The sequence below is a fragment of the Phalacrocorax aristotelis genome, chromosome 5, assembly GCF_949628215.1.
Source record: "Phalacrocorax aristotelis chromosome 5, bGulAri2.1, whole genome shotgun sequence".
NCBI classification, from domain to species: Eukaryota; Metazoa; Chordata; class Aves; order Suliformes; family Phalacrocoracidae; genus Phalacrocorax; species Phalacrocorax aristotelis.
The window spans coordinates 56567234-56583298 of record NC_134280.1 but is presented as its reverse complement, the minus strand read 5'-3'; the positions used below and the strand labels follow the sequence as shown (position 1 = coordinate 56583298).

At 37.0% G+C, this 16065-nt stretch overlaps 1 long non-coding RNA gene across 1 annotated transcript in view; it reads left to right on the top strand.

Moving 5' to 3' along the window:
- LOC142057126 (uncharacterized) overlaps nucleotides 1-16065 on the top strand; it is a 136184-nt gene that overhangs the window by 104416 nt on the left and 15703 nt on the right. Inside the window, exon 4 of the long non-coding RNA XR_012660552.1 lies at nucleotides 13065-13139. This is a non-coding gene — a long non-coding RNA (uncharacterized LOC142057126). The remainder of the gene's footprint in view (nucleotides 1-13064; nucleotides 13140-16065) is intronic.

Sequence of the window (16065 nt, the reverse complement as noted above, 5' to 3'; positions counted from 1 at the left end):
CTGCTAAGCTGAGATCTTTTCCTGGCAAGTTCACGGCTGGAATCAATTTTTATAGCCACGTTACCAAACAAACTAAAAATACAGGACTTAATAATGGAAAACCTGACACCACCTAAAGTATAATAGAGCAGACGTGCTGCTATAATAATTCTTTTAAGTCTACAAAAACTAAGCAACATTAATTATTAATCAAAAGCAAAGCACTCATTTTAAACATTTTTCAAGGAGATGTGCTCATTTAATTTTTTGCTACTATATACTATTTTATATCAGTAACTGTCATTCAAAACCAGCAACACTTACACAACTGCAAGGACACTGATCAGAAAATAATACCCACAACACACGTGACACAAGGCCTAAGAAAAACTGAACTAATCAGCTGTGCAATCTTCTTGTCTTCCTGTGTTAGTGTCTCTTCCTCCTCATGGCTTTGCCCACCCAAGCACTCCCTATTTACATGAGCTGCTGTCTTTTATTTTGTCCTGTGAATAGTTCAGAAAATGAGCACCCCTATTAGTAGTATATGGTTTAGTCACTGCAGCAAAGAATACTTAAGAAACAGATACTGGGCCAAAACCAGATTATGTTTGTTTCAAACCCATGGATACCAAGGAAATTTCTCTAAAGGTCATTTTGTTCCACAGTGTTCCTATTTCTTAGCCTTTGTTGTGGAACACAAGAAGTAGTTTCATCTTCTCTTGTTTCTTGCCAACCTCTTACCTGGGAGAGATGGAGAATATCAGTTTGATACATAATTGCTTAGTTCTGAAGAAACGTGGGAAGGAGAGGTGAAAAAAAGACCACTAATGGAATGAAAACTGTAGTCAATAAAAATTAATGTAATGTGGATTTTAAATTGATACACTGTCAAAGGCTTTATAATGCAGACTTGAAATGCTCTTACTTCAATCTTCTTGTATTCATTCTTCATCTTCTCTTATTCTGATCTTGGTCATCAGTCTGGAACGAGGTACTATTTTCTCAGTGCAACCTCAAGGTTGCTGTGAATTAATTGTATGCTTCTTTCAGTCCTCATTACAGTCTTTGACACGAGAATGAGTTTCCACAGAAGTGAATGCCAGGATGTTCTGATTCTCATTGAATATTCTCATTAATCCATTCTTAGGACAAAGACTAATGATAAAGAATAAGCACAGATATTAATTATTTTATTTCTCTTGGCAATCTTGGGGATGTAATGAGAATGGAATGATCGCCCCTTTTTGGTTGTTAAAGGAAGGGGTTTTCAAGTATAGAAAAATATTCAAAACTAATTTATTCTTGAAATTAAACTGTGATAAAACCAGAGGCTTAAAACACATCACATTAATTTATTTTCGTGCCAGTTTTAAGGGCCCAAACCTCTAAGTGCCAATTAGAGTGAACAGAAGCAGAGGATACAGGTCAGTGGAGAGTAGAGCTTCACAAATTATTTTTTTGGAAAATTTATGTGCTAGAAATAGACAACAGTATCGTCCTAAGATGGCAACAAGATGTAATAACATTATACATTACCACTATTTGCATTTCTATTCATTTGCAATAGATCTTCTGTACTGGTGGCTGTGCATTAGCACAGTTCTTTAGTTATCAATGTCTTTTACCTTTGTATGGATGGCATATTGACTTACACTATAGTTTGTCACAAGTCAATGAATAGTTAAACTGTACCTCATCAGATAAACACACTGATTTTAAAAGGCAGCTAAAGCTATCATTATTATTTTTGAGAGGCTTATTACACAGTAAAATCCATAGAGTTTTCATGACCTATCCATCCTTGAGAGAACAAATACTGGGCAGAGGGCAAATATTATCACATGTGGGAAAGGCATTAAGGAACTCTAGGCTGCTGAAATTGTTCAGAAGAGGACAAGGCCCTGAACTCTCAACAGCTTCCTCTACTGGCCCTTACTTCTAGAAAGTTCTTTTAAGAAAGGAGAAGGTAGGAGGACAAATTCTGACCTTCTCTTGTATTCCATTTAAACCCCAAGCCTCACACTTGTTTCAGCAGGAGGCAGATGAGAGGTTCTGACTACTGAGGTCATTAGTGAATTATGGATAATGTTGTAATTTCTATTGGGACAGGAGAAGAGAGTGAAGAATCCTAGCAAGGCATGTCTTTTACTTCCAAACTTTTCTTTAAATGAAGTTTTTCGTCAGTCCTTTTCTAAGAGCATCTTTGGTCTTTCCCACAGCTTTTGTGGTTTTAGTATTATGCTATAGGCATATTTTGATTTAGAGCAGAAAGAACACATGACTAATTTCAAAATAACTCCAATAATTCAGAAGTATTCCATTATAGATAGGAAGTAACAAAATATTACAAAGTGATAGATACTCTGTGTCATATTGTAGCAATGCACAGGGTGAAAGCAATACATTGCCTATGTGCTCATCCTATTCCCAGCCTATTCCAGCTCAGTATTTCAGTGATGCAACTCACCTTCCACAGACAAAACTCAAGGACATACTTGTGGTTGACTCGCTCAGGGATCCTTGAACAAATACAAGGACTTATTTCCCTGCAATTACAAGTGCTAAGTATTCATTGATAGTTGCATGTTTGCGCTGTGCCATCCAACAGTTAGTCCTAAAATCATAAAAGAGAAATGACAAACAGGTTTTTCTGAGAATGTCTGTTTTAATATGGTAATTTTCACTCTTGTTGACATTAATATAAGTATATCACTACAGCATTCCTTACAGCCTGTGAAAAATAATCTAGTTTCTAAGCATTATACAATAAGGTGTTTCTCATGACAACCAAAAAAAAAATGTACTCCATAGACTCCGTCAAAGCTGAAAAGCAATACCAATGTACTAAGAATTCCTGTCCTATCTGTATTCAGCATAGATAGAATATAGAATAATAGATATACCGGAAAGCCATCTGCACACTTCAAACCTAACCTGGTCTCTCTAATCCAGGCACTTTTTTTTTTTTTTAGGAAAGAAATGTTAGTCATTTAGAAGTGTGTCGTTAAACAGGAACCCACCTACTTACCACAGGTTCTCTAAAGACTCCCTGCAAGAAGGGAAAATCATCTAAATATGCCAAAACTCTGGAGGATGTTGAACCAACAAAAGGATTAGCAAGACCTTGCAAAGAAGTTACAGTATTTGTTTCTTAAGTAAAGTAGTTTTAAAAGCCCTGAGCCTAGAGAATCTCCTGTGTAAGAGTAGAGGGAAATAATGCAGGTTCATGTTTTATTTGAAAAATTTTAAACCTATTTGACTTATTTTTCTCAGTCACTGCACCCAGCTGGGCACTAGGAATAAACAAGAGGTGCGCAAGCAGAGAGCAATGGAAATGTTTGTGGTCATTCTGCTTACAGTGTTTCTATTGCAAAATGAGAGATAGGGTGGCAATAAGGAGATGCTGAAATCTAGTACAGAATCCTCTGGACAATGCTGTGTATGTAACACAGCTCTCCACCCAACTAAAGGAATTAGCCACAGCTGCCCAAGCTGCTTGAGATCCATGAACGAAGAGTGCTATAATCTGAGCTAGATTTCATTAAAGTATCTGAATGGGAATCACGAGAGATGCATCCCATTCTTTGGTAGGTTATATGGGCTCTCATCTCAACTCATCTTGAGCAGTAAATTAAAATTAAATTTAGGTTTAAATGTTGATTTGTGCAGTGTAAATCTAACTTTGATTTCAGGGAGCTTTGCACAATGGAGATGAGGATAATAAACATATTTTTGCTGCCCTAGCCATTCAGGATGTAAATTCTAAACGGAGTGATTTTTTTTTCTTACCAGTGTACACACTGTATCTAATTCTATTTTGGCTTTGTTCATGTTCGCTTGGTGGGTTTTTCATGAATATTCTAGCAGGCTAGTCAAGAAACAGGAATGTTTACCTACTCACTGAATTTGGAGTTTGATCCAAGTAACACTAGAAGTAATGGAAGCGTTTATGGAACCCTTACGCTTATATGCAATACTGCATTCACAGAATTTCAAATTTAGCAGCCTCTTATTCACATGAAAAACTTAATTCTGAGATTTTTTTGCATCCAGTAAGGAAACAAAAGTTTAACATCTGACCCATTTTTTTTTTCCTCAAAACAGCTTAATTATTGATTTGTACAGGCTAGATATTTGCAATGAATAAACCACAGACCAGAAAATTAGTTTCCAAATAATTTCTAATTATGAAGAAAATCATAATTTGCAGCCAGAAGAGAGGTGGAAACTCACAGAATAAAGTACTGGTTATAGTCCCTTCTCGGACTTTGTATCCATCATGTTAAATTTCCTAAAAGAGTATGTTCCATGAATGAATTTATCTGTTGTATTACCTCATTGGCTGCCATTTGAATTGCCTTCCATGGCATAACACTAAACGTGAATGTAATCTTATGTCTTTTTCAAGTGTTCTATTCCTAGTCAAAATGTCATGGGAAGGCATTAAGTAGAGTGCTTTCCCACAGTACTGTAGCACTGGCTGGGGGAGGCCAAAAGAAGGGAAAACATGCCTTTGGGAGTTGGCAGAGAATGCACTGGGACAGGTAAAAGCTTAGAAGATTTTGCAAGAGAAGCCAAAGACTATGAGAAACTTTTTTTTTGTTTATAAGTACTGTTTTAAATAAAAATTTCAGACTAGAAATTAAAATTTAAACAATGTAAGTGCCTCAGAGAACCAGGCTCTAAAGCAGTCCCTTAATGGGACTCCAGCACAGCCTTTATTTTTTAATGCGAAGAAGGGAAAGGATTTGTCATTAAACTTTAAAAATAATCAAAATAAAAATCCTTCTTGTTTTTGTGGGCTGACAGTGTTACTAAGAACGATTGTGTTCACTTAATGGGTGTCCATTGGTAAGGGAGAATTCCTTCTGTGTAACAGGGTTAGATTAAAATTTAAGCTTGTCTTGGCTGTCCTGGAGTCTATATTTTTTCAATCAATTATGCAGAATATAATGTCTGAAGTATCTGCTCTTTAACAATTACATCTTAACCATTAGTATGTGTGTAAGCTCTTAAGGACTCACTGCTTTTAGAACGTGAAATAAGAAATAGCATGTGAGACAACTGTATTAAATGGATGTGATCTGGAAGACCAACACTTGCTGTCTTTCTTATTATTTGCTGTCTTTCTTATTATTTGCTGTAAGAAGTACAACACACACACTTTAGCATCATACTGAACACTTTTATGCTAGACAGTTACCCAATTCAGCACAAACCTTGAGAAAACATAAAACTACCCTCTTGCTGTTCTGCTATCCAAACATCAAAATATTCTACAAAGGAAGATGTTACCCATTCTTTAGCCCCTTCTTTTCAGACTCCCTCAGCAAGCTGGTCATTGTAATAAGCAGAAACATATAGAATATAAACAGGAGATGCTGCAGTTGAAGAAAAAAGTACATTCATAATGAACAAAGCAAAGCCAGCCTGTAGGAGGAAACCTTGGCGCTGGGGGCCTTAACTTCAAGATCAAGTCTGTTAATACAGTAGGGTACCACTTAAACTGAGCCTTTACTACCTCTACGTTAGTAATGAAAAGTAAATGAAAATAAATACACAAGCAATGCTCCTTGATCCACACAAGATTTAATATATGCTGTTGAGCATCAGTATTTCCAACAACAAAATTATGCCTTTCTACTCATCACTGGTGGACGTTGTTCTCACAATATTGTGACTTATTTTGGTACTGAAAGTCATTTGAAAGTTGAATCTGCAAGTGAATGCACTGTGGTGTACACAGTGCATAGTTCCCATAAATTTAGCACACAGGAATTTATTTCAGCAGCTACAGCTTTCAGTAGTTCATCAGTTTTGTTTTGCATGAATGTAATTTACCTTTCAGCCACCAAAGGCTTACAGTACAGGTCTTGTATTGGAACAAAACTAGTACTGTAACAGCACTCACATCATGCTCCTGAAGGGGGGGAAAACCCTCATATTTATTCCAAAGTTTTCCACGCAGTTAAACTCAAACACAGATGTATATCTCTGCACATTTTTAGAGCAGTGTTAACGTTCTGGTTGCACAAGGCTAGCAAAATTACTGTTTCAATAATGCAGCTGTAATTATTTCTATAATACAAGGATGCATAGTCTCTTCCTTTTTTTTCCTCTTAAAAAAAAAAACATGGGAAAAGGAAAGGCTATTGAAATGCTATCATTGTACAGTCACAGGTTTAAGGGAAAAAGAAATGCTGCTGTTTAAAATGAAATAAATCACTGAGTTCAGAGGCAGTCTTATCCATTGAAATGGCCACAAATGAAGGGGAAGACAAAAAGACATTTCAGACCTTGAAAGTGCAGAGATGTGCAATGTTGTTTGGCTTTATCGGCTTTCAGGAAGAAGGACCCATTTCATAAGTGGAAATTTTACCTTACTAAATCATAGAGAATTTGGCCAAGTTTCTGCTATGCACGTTAGCTTTTTTTGATAAAATATGGACCCACCTCGTTTTTGTTGAAGTCATTGGGGTTTTTGGCATTGATTTCAAGATGAACAGCCAGTGGGTCCCAAGCAGAGAAGATGAGGAAAAAGGCACACTACCTCTTACCCAAAGTACAGTTCAGTGTGTTTCCTGATGCTCTCTTCACGCCTTAGACATTTCTGTTCACAATAACAAATGTCTATAGCCAATTTTACAACTACATTTGTGTTTTAGAGAGGAAATCTAATACTAACCATGGAATCCTGTCAAGAATTCAGTAAATCAAATGACTTTTTATGGCATTTTACAAGAAAGAAAACTATTCAGGTAAACTGACAAGTCCAAATAGGAAGGGAGGCTCCAGCTAAGGCGTATGTTATGAATCATAGCCTACTACCCCTGCTGGGATTGAGAGAGAATCTCCAACCCAAAATGAATTCAAACCAGTTCACAGGGATTCTTGAAGTTTTGCTAAAAAGGGAAGCCAAAATGCTGACAGCTTTATTAGAGCATATAACTCAAAATAAGAACCAATGCATTTTAAGACTTCAAGGGTACCTTTCAATATTAATCTAATTCCCTTACTGAAGACGGTTGAACTTCCTAAATAGTACTAAATTTTGCTAAAAAGTTATATTTTCATCAGAATGAGGTATTTTTCTAGCTGGGCTAAAAGATGCCTCTTCGGTAAATATTCCAGCAACATATGCTGAGTTTCAACAGTTTTTTGTCCATCCAGGACTGCTATGAGCCTTGAGACTACAGTGTTCAGGGCCATCTAAGAATCTATAGAGTTATGATACCTTTGCGTTGTGAGACCTTCATATGAAAACAAATACAGCTAAGATGCTATACTCTCTGCTTCTCTTTATGTACCAGGTTCTTTCCACGAACACAGTGGAATTTTGCCTAAGCAATCTTCTACAACTATAAAGAATGCATACATGAGAGATATTTATGGTCTACTTTATTTTTGTGGTGCATGTGCACATACATATATGTATTAAAAATCTTTTGATCTTTTACTGTAAGTCTTAAAGATTTGGTAGAGCACTAAGAAGCATTTTTGTGGCCATGCAAGGAGTGCAAAGTAAATGCTGTATGGACCCTTCTTGACTAAATGCTTACTGCACATCCATATGTGGCTCAGGGGGAGAGGGGAGTCACTGGACTGAATGTTCTACATAACCTCTCTTAGGTCTGTGTTTCTTTTGTGTTTTACTTGAAAAAAAAATTTGAAATGGGCTTCAAGCACCTTTCATACATGTCCCATCTTATCTCTATCAAGTAAATGTCATGATAGGGTCACATAACAGATTAATTTAAATCAAACAAAATAAATATTTTAAAGTATAAAATAATATGAAGGATGCTTTACTGTTATAACAATGTGACAAGTTAATACATTTCTTATGTCATCACAGAAAGCAAAGATAATCTGCCCTCCCAAATATACAGAATACAAATAATTTTTAAAATCTGCATTTAGTGTCCTAATAAAGAAGAGGAATTCTTTCTTCAAGATTGCTTCTTTTAGATTGTTATAATGTAGTGAGGCCTGAGAATATTACTGGAGTGAAAAGAAAATCATCTCTTATTAAGCATGAAAGATCAAGTATCTTAACTAAGTTATGCGATTAAATGTCCCGACAGATAGAATGGACTATTTTAAGCCCACCAAAGGGAAAAAGCCATATTTTATATGATGCAAAACAGACATACAGGCTAAATCAGTGCAGGTTCATTGGGATAGGAGACATTCTTCACTGCACCCAGTCACACAAGTTTTTTTGATACTTGAGATGTTCCTCTTCCCCTGTCCTTTACCACTCCTCTTATATCCCCAGCTGTCTCCTGCTTCACCAGTTGTTTCATTTGTATTTTATTTCCCAGAAATTTGAAGTGTACTGTAAATAACATCCAAGCCTGACCCAATAATGTCTGGCAAACATCTTAATAGGGATACATGATAGTTTAATTGATTTTTTTAAAAAAAAAACAAACAACACTAGCAAAATAGGAGCAACATTGTAACATTATGAACAATATTGGAAAGTAGTTGCAGGTTTTTTTCTTTGATTTTTTTTTTAACGCAGAGGTGGCAGGAACAGCAGCTGACAGAGCTGCATACGTACATTTGCTTCGCATACGCTCCAAGCCCTTCCTGTCTTGTCCTTGTTCTAACTACAACCACGTTAGCCTCCTAACTAGCTTTATAACCAAGGCTTTTTTTCAAGCAATATTGAGCAGAACATTAAGGTCAGACTGGCAGTTGCTGACCTCTTTATTCACATAGTAAATCCTGATTATTCTAGGACTACAGTTCATTTATATAACATCATTGTTATATACTTTATTGGGCATTCACACCTAGCACGATATTTTGCTAACAGTATGAAAATAGAATAAATCATAAGCTTAGGTGTTGTGGCACAAAAAAGAAAAAAGAAAACAGGCAAGCAAGTGAAAAATTGAGATGATAGCTGTAGACCTATCAAAAAACGTTCACTATTACACAGTGTAAACAATTAAATAGAAATAGTTTTCCTCAAGAGTTTTCTGTAAGAAGATACCTGTTACAGATTCCCCAAAACAAATAAAAAAGGCTTTGGATTAGAGTATCTCACTTTATGTTCAGTGAAAATATTAACTTAAAATATTCTCTACAGGTATAAAAACTGCATTCTGCAGTAGTAAGAACTACCTAAAAACCCATCAGTTTATACAAAAAGGAGTAGTCTCTATTCTCAGAAAGAAAGAGAACACCATGCCCGTTGTCTTGCTACTTCCCCCTACTATCACCAATATTGCTAGGAGATAGTATTAAAATTTGTTTAAAACGATTTTCCTGCCCCTCTTCGTCTGCCACAGAAGTCTCAAAATTTTGCCATATATCAGAGATACAGGCAAAGGGCTCCTGAACTCCCATAACAACCCCTTAATCCAGTACAGATGAATTTGCCTGTATGAACTATTCTGAAGAGTCTCTAGTTTGTGCCACAGACAATACTGCTGTCAGTAGCCTAAGGGGAGGAAGAAGACATGCTGTCTTCACATTTTCATGTTTGATAGGATAGAGTTGGGCTTAAAATCAAGTGCTCTATGGTATCTAATGAGAAGCTTTTGATTAAACAAATATTCTATTCAAGAATGAATACTTTTCAATAAATACCCATCCTATTAAGTACTTTTAATAGAAATCTTTAAGTGAGAATAATGGGGTTTTTTATAAATTTCTTTCCTCTCCAACATTCAACTCTCGGCAAGCTCATTCATCACAGAAAGTCAAGTTATCTGTTTAAGAATGCTACAAACATTACTATTTTTCATCATTTCCATTAAAATTTTGCACAAGGGTAAAAGCAAGTCTTTCCAGCTTTGGTAGAAGCTTTTTCTGTTTTGTTTTCTTCATAGAGATACAGTCTAGATAGTTAGCGATTACAATTCAGTTTTATATATCCAAAGAGAAATGCAGTCAAACACCTTATCTCCTGGGTTTGTTACATACCACCTTCTTTGTAAATGGCTTATCTTCATCTGCATAGCCTTCCATGACCAGCGTATTCCCATTTCATTTTAAACTTATAAATAGAAAAATTTCATATTTAACTATCTGAGGCCATCTTGACTCTCTTTTTCACTGTCAGTGTAGTCTGAGAACTTACATGTCACCTCTGGTTACTTCAGGCCCAAATATAGTACAAGCTGAGAAAGTGCTTTGCTCAAAAAAAAAATTATCTATTTAACGGTCCTTTCTAGGAAATCACAGAAAGAAGTAAAATCTAGGCAGTTTTGTACACAATGCAAAGATGATGACCTTAATTACGAATTAGCACAGAATAAATCTGCAGCTGCCACCTAACTAGGAGGAGAGGCTACAGTCATCAGAACTAGGAGTTCAGAATGAACCTGATATCAAATGACCTAAAAATAAACATATCCGTTTGGAATGCTCCATGTTTTAAATGCCAGTTGGAAAAAGCCAAGAGGTAGCAATTTTGCCAAAAGTGATTCAAAGGAGTGGGTGTCATGGGTCACAAGCGGATCATTAGTCAGCCATGCTACAGTTGTGGGTGGAAAAAAAATATATCACAAAAAAACCCCAGTACACTTGGATAAGCATAAACAGGGGTATTATCAGAAAGACAGATAAGACACAACTGGAATACAGTGTCTGGGCTGGGGCATTCCATTTGAGTAGAAAGGAGCCCCCATTTAGCCCACTGGAGAACAACAAAAATGACCTGGAAAATGCATTCTCTGAAGAAAGACTGGAAGAACTAGGGTTGTTTAGTCTAGACAAAAGGTGACTGAGAGGAAGCATAAAGGCAATATTCACATACACAAAAGGTAGCTCCAAAGCAGACAGGAATAATTGTTCTTGTCTGCTCTGGATAGGACAAAAATGACAGGCTTCAATTGCATCAAGGGACATGTAGGTTGTGCCTTAGGGAATACATTCTACAATCTACTACTACAGTAGTGATGGTAGGCTAGTACCCGAACAACTAGGAACACTGTGGAATCCCCAAGCCTGCTGGCTTTTAAAGCACTTCAGGTATAATCAATCCAACCTTGAGGCTGGATACGTCAGCTAGCCCATAGCAAAGGACATATTTAAGGTCCCTTCTGATCTTACTTTTAATTGGGTATTAATGGCTGCACACCCCACACACCGCCTGCCCCAGTATTCAAGAGGGTATAATTTCATATCCACTAGCTGTGGTGTAATTAACAACAGAAAGCAAGGCAATGGTGAGTGAGGCCCAGTATGATATCAGAGATGGCCCAACGTGAGCAGCATGCTGTTTCAGGGCTTGTATTCACTGCCCCACGTAGCTGCAAGAACCCAACTAAAGTATTCAAAAAATCCCTAAACCACGTGTGGAAAGATGTGAGCACTTCATTGATTCTAACTGTGATTGAGATCAACTCTGGGATTACGCTTTTATACTGAAGCTTTGCTTAATTTGTTGGCCCAATGGTAATTTTTGAGGTTTCTTCATGTTTGGGTTAGTTTTTCAGAGGAATCTATCTGCTCCTATACATGAGATTTTTGCATGCATACGTGTGGAAAGAACATGAATTCTCATTCTAATAGCACACCCATAATTTGCCTACTCCATTTTCAGTGAGGCCTTACAGCTTTCTTATAGAACTACAACTTTGTGATTGCATGGTTTATTCTTCCTGGACTGAACAGACTTGAAGCTCTGTTTCAGATCTCAAAACAGCAAGAGAACACGAGTTATCACGAGTGAAAAGACTGGATTTTGCTACTTGGAAAACACTTCCAAAACAAACTTTATGGTTTCTTTCCTTGTTTCCTATGAAAAGTTTAAGGAAAATCCATGTGCTGCTTTTGCCTGAAATTCATTTGAAAACTGTAAGAGAGTCCATCCTACTTATCCACATTTAGCATGAAAGCCACAAGATCAAACAATTAGAATTGCATCTCAAATCCATGTGTTTGCTAAATGAATTTAAATGTAAGCTTGATTGTCTCCTCCTCTATGTTTGGATCCTGACTCTGTGTAAACAGTGCTTAGATCAAGGCATGAAATGGTGCCAATTTCACCCTGCCTTTAGTGAAATTATCATGATACTACCAGTTTAAGAGTAAAATAAGGTGCATTATTTACTGTTTCTATACTTTGTGTTTTACTCTTCCAATGTGACACAACTAACAACAGAATTGTATGTTACCTCACACAAACCCGATTCTGAGAGGACTTACGCATTTACAGTAATTGCCTTAAAGGCATTTTTATTTCATGCATATAAAAGATTACCTTGGCTTTGAAAACTTGATGCCACTATTCAAGGTTATTTATTTACATTCCTACTTAAAATTAAATTATATTTGTGTATGCAAATGCACTATGGGGGAGGGTTTAAAAAATTGGCAAGTAAATCTTAGTGCACTCAGAGGTGGAAATTATTATCCATTTATCTATGATGATTAAGAGTTAAAATGCACTCTCTGCTGTTCCCTGTGTCTCAGGAAGAACAGAAGCTTTTGTTTTCCTGAAATAAAAAGCCACATCTCTTTTTACAGTAAATGCCTTAAAAGGGGGGCACGTCACTGTCATGGCACCAAGCCAGAGAAATTTAAAATTCACCCATCGCATACTGAAGAGTTAGGTAAATCCATGAATCTTGTTTATGAGACATTAACACAAATACATGTTGAAAAAATATGGAATTATACTTTCCTGATATGCATTTACTTGCACAGGATATTACAGAAGGGGTACATGTAAGCTTTAAAGATCACCTCAAAAAGTCTGAGTGTTGCATATAGAGCACGATAAGCCCTTCCAAGGGTGGGGACACAGGCCTTAATAAGATGACACGGTATCACCTATTTTAGAAACAACATGTTGGGTTGGCCAATATGCAAAAATAAACAGATTAAAAAAAAAAAAAACCAACCTGAAAAATGTAACCAGATGACTTTGGAAGCATTTAACCACCCATAAGAAAAACAAAAAATCCAGTTACAAACAAAAATGAACCATCAGACAACATTAGAGCACATCCACTTGCCCAACTGACATTATAAGGATCTCTTGGCACTAGTAAGGAAGAGGGGATGGGTTTGATTTGGTTTTCTTTTTTTACAGAATGATTTTGCCTTTTTTTATTTAGGCTTCACACTTTTCCTGGGGCCTCTGGGCTCCTGTCCAGGCCAAGATACTTCACAATTGACTTTGATTTTCTGAGGTAAGTGATCTGTCACTTTCAGAGCAGTTATAGGAGGGGTCAGGAGTGAGGTGGCGCAGTATGGCCTCACTCTGGCTCCTGCCTCTCTGACATTGTACACACTAATGCAATGTGAAGTAGCACGTCTAAATAGCCTGTCAAACTTTTTTGATGTTAGCAAACCCACAGATGGGATTCATTTCCACACTGTTCAAAAAATGTAAACGATACAAGGACATTAAAGAGCATTAAACTACTTGATGACATTTTGGTCACATTAATGAAAAGTGGCATTTATAAACTACTAGAAAAAGGTGGGGGTTGGGGAAAGACAGAGGAAAGGAGAAGTGAGGAGGGGAACAGGAATTAAAATCAATCAAAAAACCCCCAAAACAACGGGACCTGGACAGTCTCTGGACATCATCAAAGAAATTAGGACCTTAAAATGAAATAAAACCCAGAGTGAAATTTTCACTGTGCCCAGGGACCCCAGAGTAGGAAGTGTAACTGCCTGTTCAGGTATATATTTGTATCTGTTCACTTATAGTGATTAGTAGCTTCCTACTTAAGGCATCCCATCAATGCCAGTGACCGAAGTGTTGCAGAATATAAGAAAGGGTATCAAAATCCAGCCTCACCAGCTTAGTCCCACTTAGCTCAGGCCTAATTTGGCACTCAGTGTCTTATATGAAAACATCTCCCATGCCATCCAAGAGCATTAGCTCACACTGTAGCCTATAAAGCCACAAGGGACTCTAGTATGCAGATCGAGAGGATAAGACTAATGACAAAACCCCATTTGACTATGGAAATTACTGAGAACTATTTCTGCCACTTCTACAACCTGTTAGGCACACTCAAACAAGGACTGGGACCCATCTAGGTATGAGGGTTAAACAGTTGCTGGTTCATCTGCTAGAGCAGCAGAGGCCTTGGAGCTGGCTGCACCAGGATGCCAGCCTTGCTGGGAAGAAGGGCAGACAGGAGACATGCTGTGCTGGCTACGCCACTGCCACTAGCAACCGCAGCATATTTTTTTTCAGCATTCGTGGTTACATTAATTGTTAATGACAAAGGCAACCTTCACTCTGTGTGGTTTCCTGCCCATATTTGGATCCTTTACAAGGCCCCCCTTTTTCTTCCTTTCCTCCCCCTCCCATCGTCCCTTCCCTTTCTCTGATAGGAAATGCAACCCGAGATGTGCGAAAAAACAGTGCGCATATTGTAATTTAATTGGCCCCTTGCTCAGGCGCATCGGGCCTCAGCGCGTGTGCTGTAGGGTGTCTGCTCCACAACAGGAAAGAATAAACCCAGACTCAAATCATAGGAAATTCATCAAATATGCTTCTTAGAGTTCTGTCTTTCAAGGTCTGTTTCCCTGCCATATGATCTCTATAAACCAAATTACTGCTGGCCTGAGTACAAGACTGGAGGCGCCTGGGGCTAACGTATAATGAATGCCAAATGCATGTGACAATAGACTGATCATGGAGAAGAATTGAAAAATTTTTAAGTAGTTCTTTTATTTCATTTATAAAAAGCAAACTGACTACACTTAATACATTTAAAAGGAGCCAATCATTTCCCTGCAGTTCCAGACCTGTGTAACAAACCTTTTAGATCAACCCCATTAAACAGCTAGGACACCAGATACTTTTGAATAAGGCTGAATAAAGTATAGAATAGAAAATAAATTTAAAATACCTAATTTTAGTTTGGGAGGAATGTATGCATTATTGAATTAGCTCAATTTTTCCTTTTACAAGCCTCTGCGCATAAAGATTCTACCCTTCCATTGCAACGCAACAAGGGGGTAAACTCCTCCTGCTGGGAATGTGTTATCTGAGAACTGCTGGATTCTAGAAGAGTAAGAAAGCGGCTTAAAGGCTAGCGTGATATAAGATTAATTATTTTTAATAATTTGTGCAATTAGCAGTCAACCAGAAATTTTCATCCCTGTGTTGCCAATTATTCTAAATAACCTAACAAGTTCAAGTGTTGCTACTGCAGGATCACAGGAAATGCGAAATCTCCAGAAGAAAATATATTATACTCTTTTACTATAGGCAGAGGGTAATTAATATTGCTTTTTAGGTTTTAGAAAATACTACACTTAGAACTGCAAGTCAACTAACAGACCTTCTATAACCTATAAATGCTTCCATATTCACAGACATCAGCAGTCTTAGAGTTACAAAAAAGTAATAATACATACATATTAATAGATCACATTTTGTCCTTTGGGGAGTATATTTTTTAAAATGGCTAAGGCAGCAATAGTAGCTCCTCTAAAAATTCTAAATGCTCTAATTGTTTTCTATTAATTACAGTGCTCATATTAATTAATGATGAATGTTTTGTATATGTAAGTATTTGATAAATACAGCCAAAGAAAAAAAATAGCCTGCCTTTTAAGTTGACATTGAAAAAAAAAAACCAAACAACCAAACACATTGCTGTTTGAAGGTTTGGAACTGGTTAAATACAAGATTATTTTAACCACATTTCAATGAGGAACATGAAATATAGTCCATGAGGTCATGCAATTCAGCAAAACATTTCTTCCCTTCCTTTTTTTTTTCTGGTTAAATAGAAACAAAAGCAAAATTGCCGGAATACCTCTTTCGTCATATTTTAATCAAAGTGCTTAAGAAAACTGCCTGTAGCTAATAAAAGGTTGCATCCCTAAGGCACTCTGTCAAAAGAATCTAAAGAGGCATTGACCTACTCTTGAAAGAAGTAGCTGTGTTGGGCATGTCAGGAGCACACATGGACATTTAGGTCTCAGTCCTTATTCTGGGGAGCTGCTGCATGGAGTGAGGAGATGAGACACAGGAAAGAGAAGAGTTTGCACGAACAGGATTGTAATTCTGAAATCTAACTCTAATATCAGTTTATTAGATGGAGCAGAGCAGTATTCTTTTTCAGAGGTATTGGGTGTATCTAC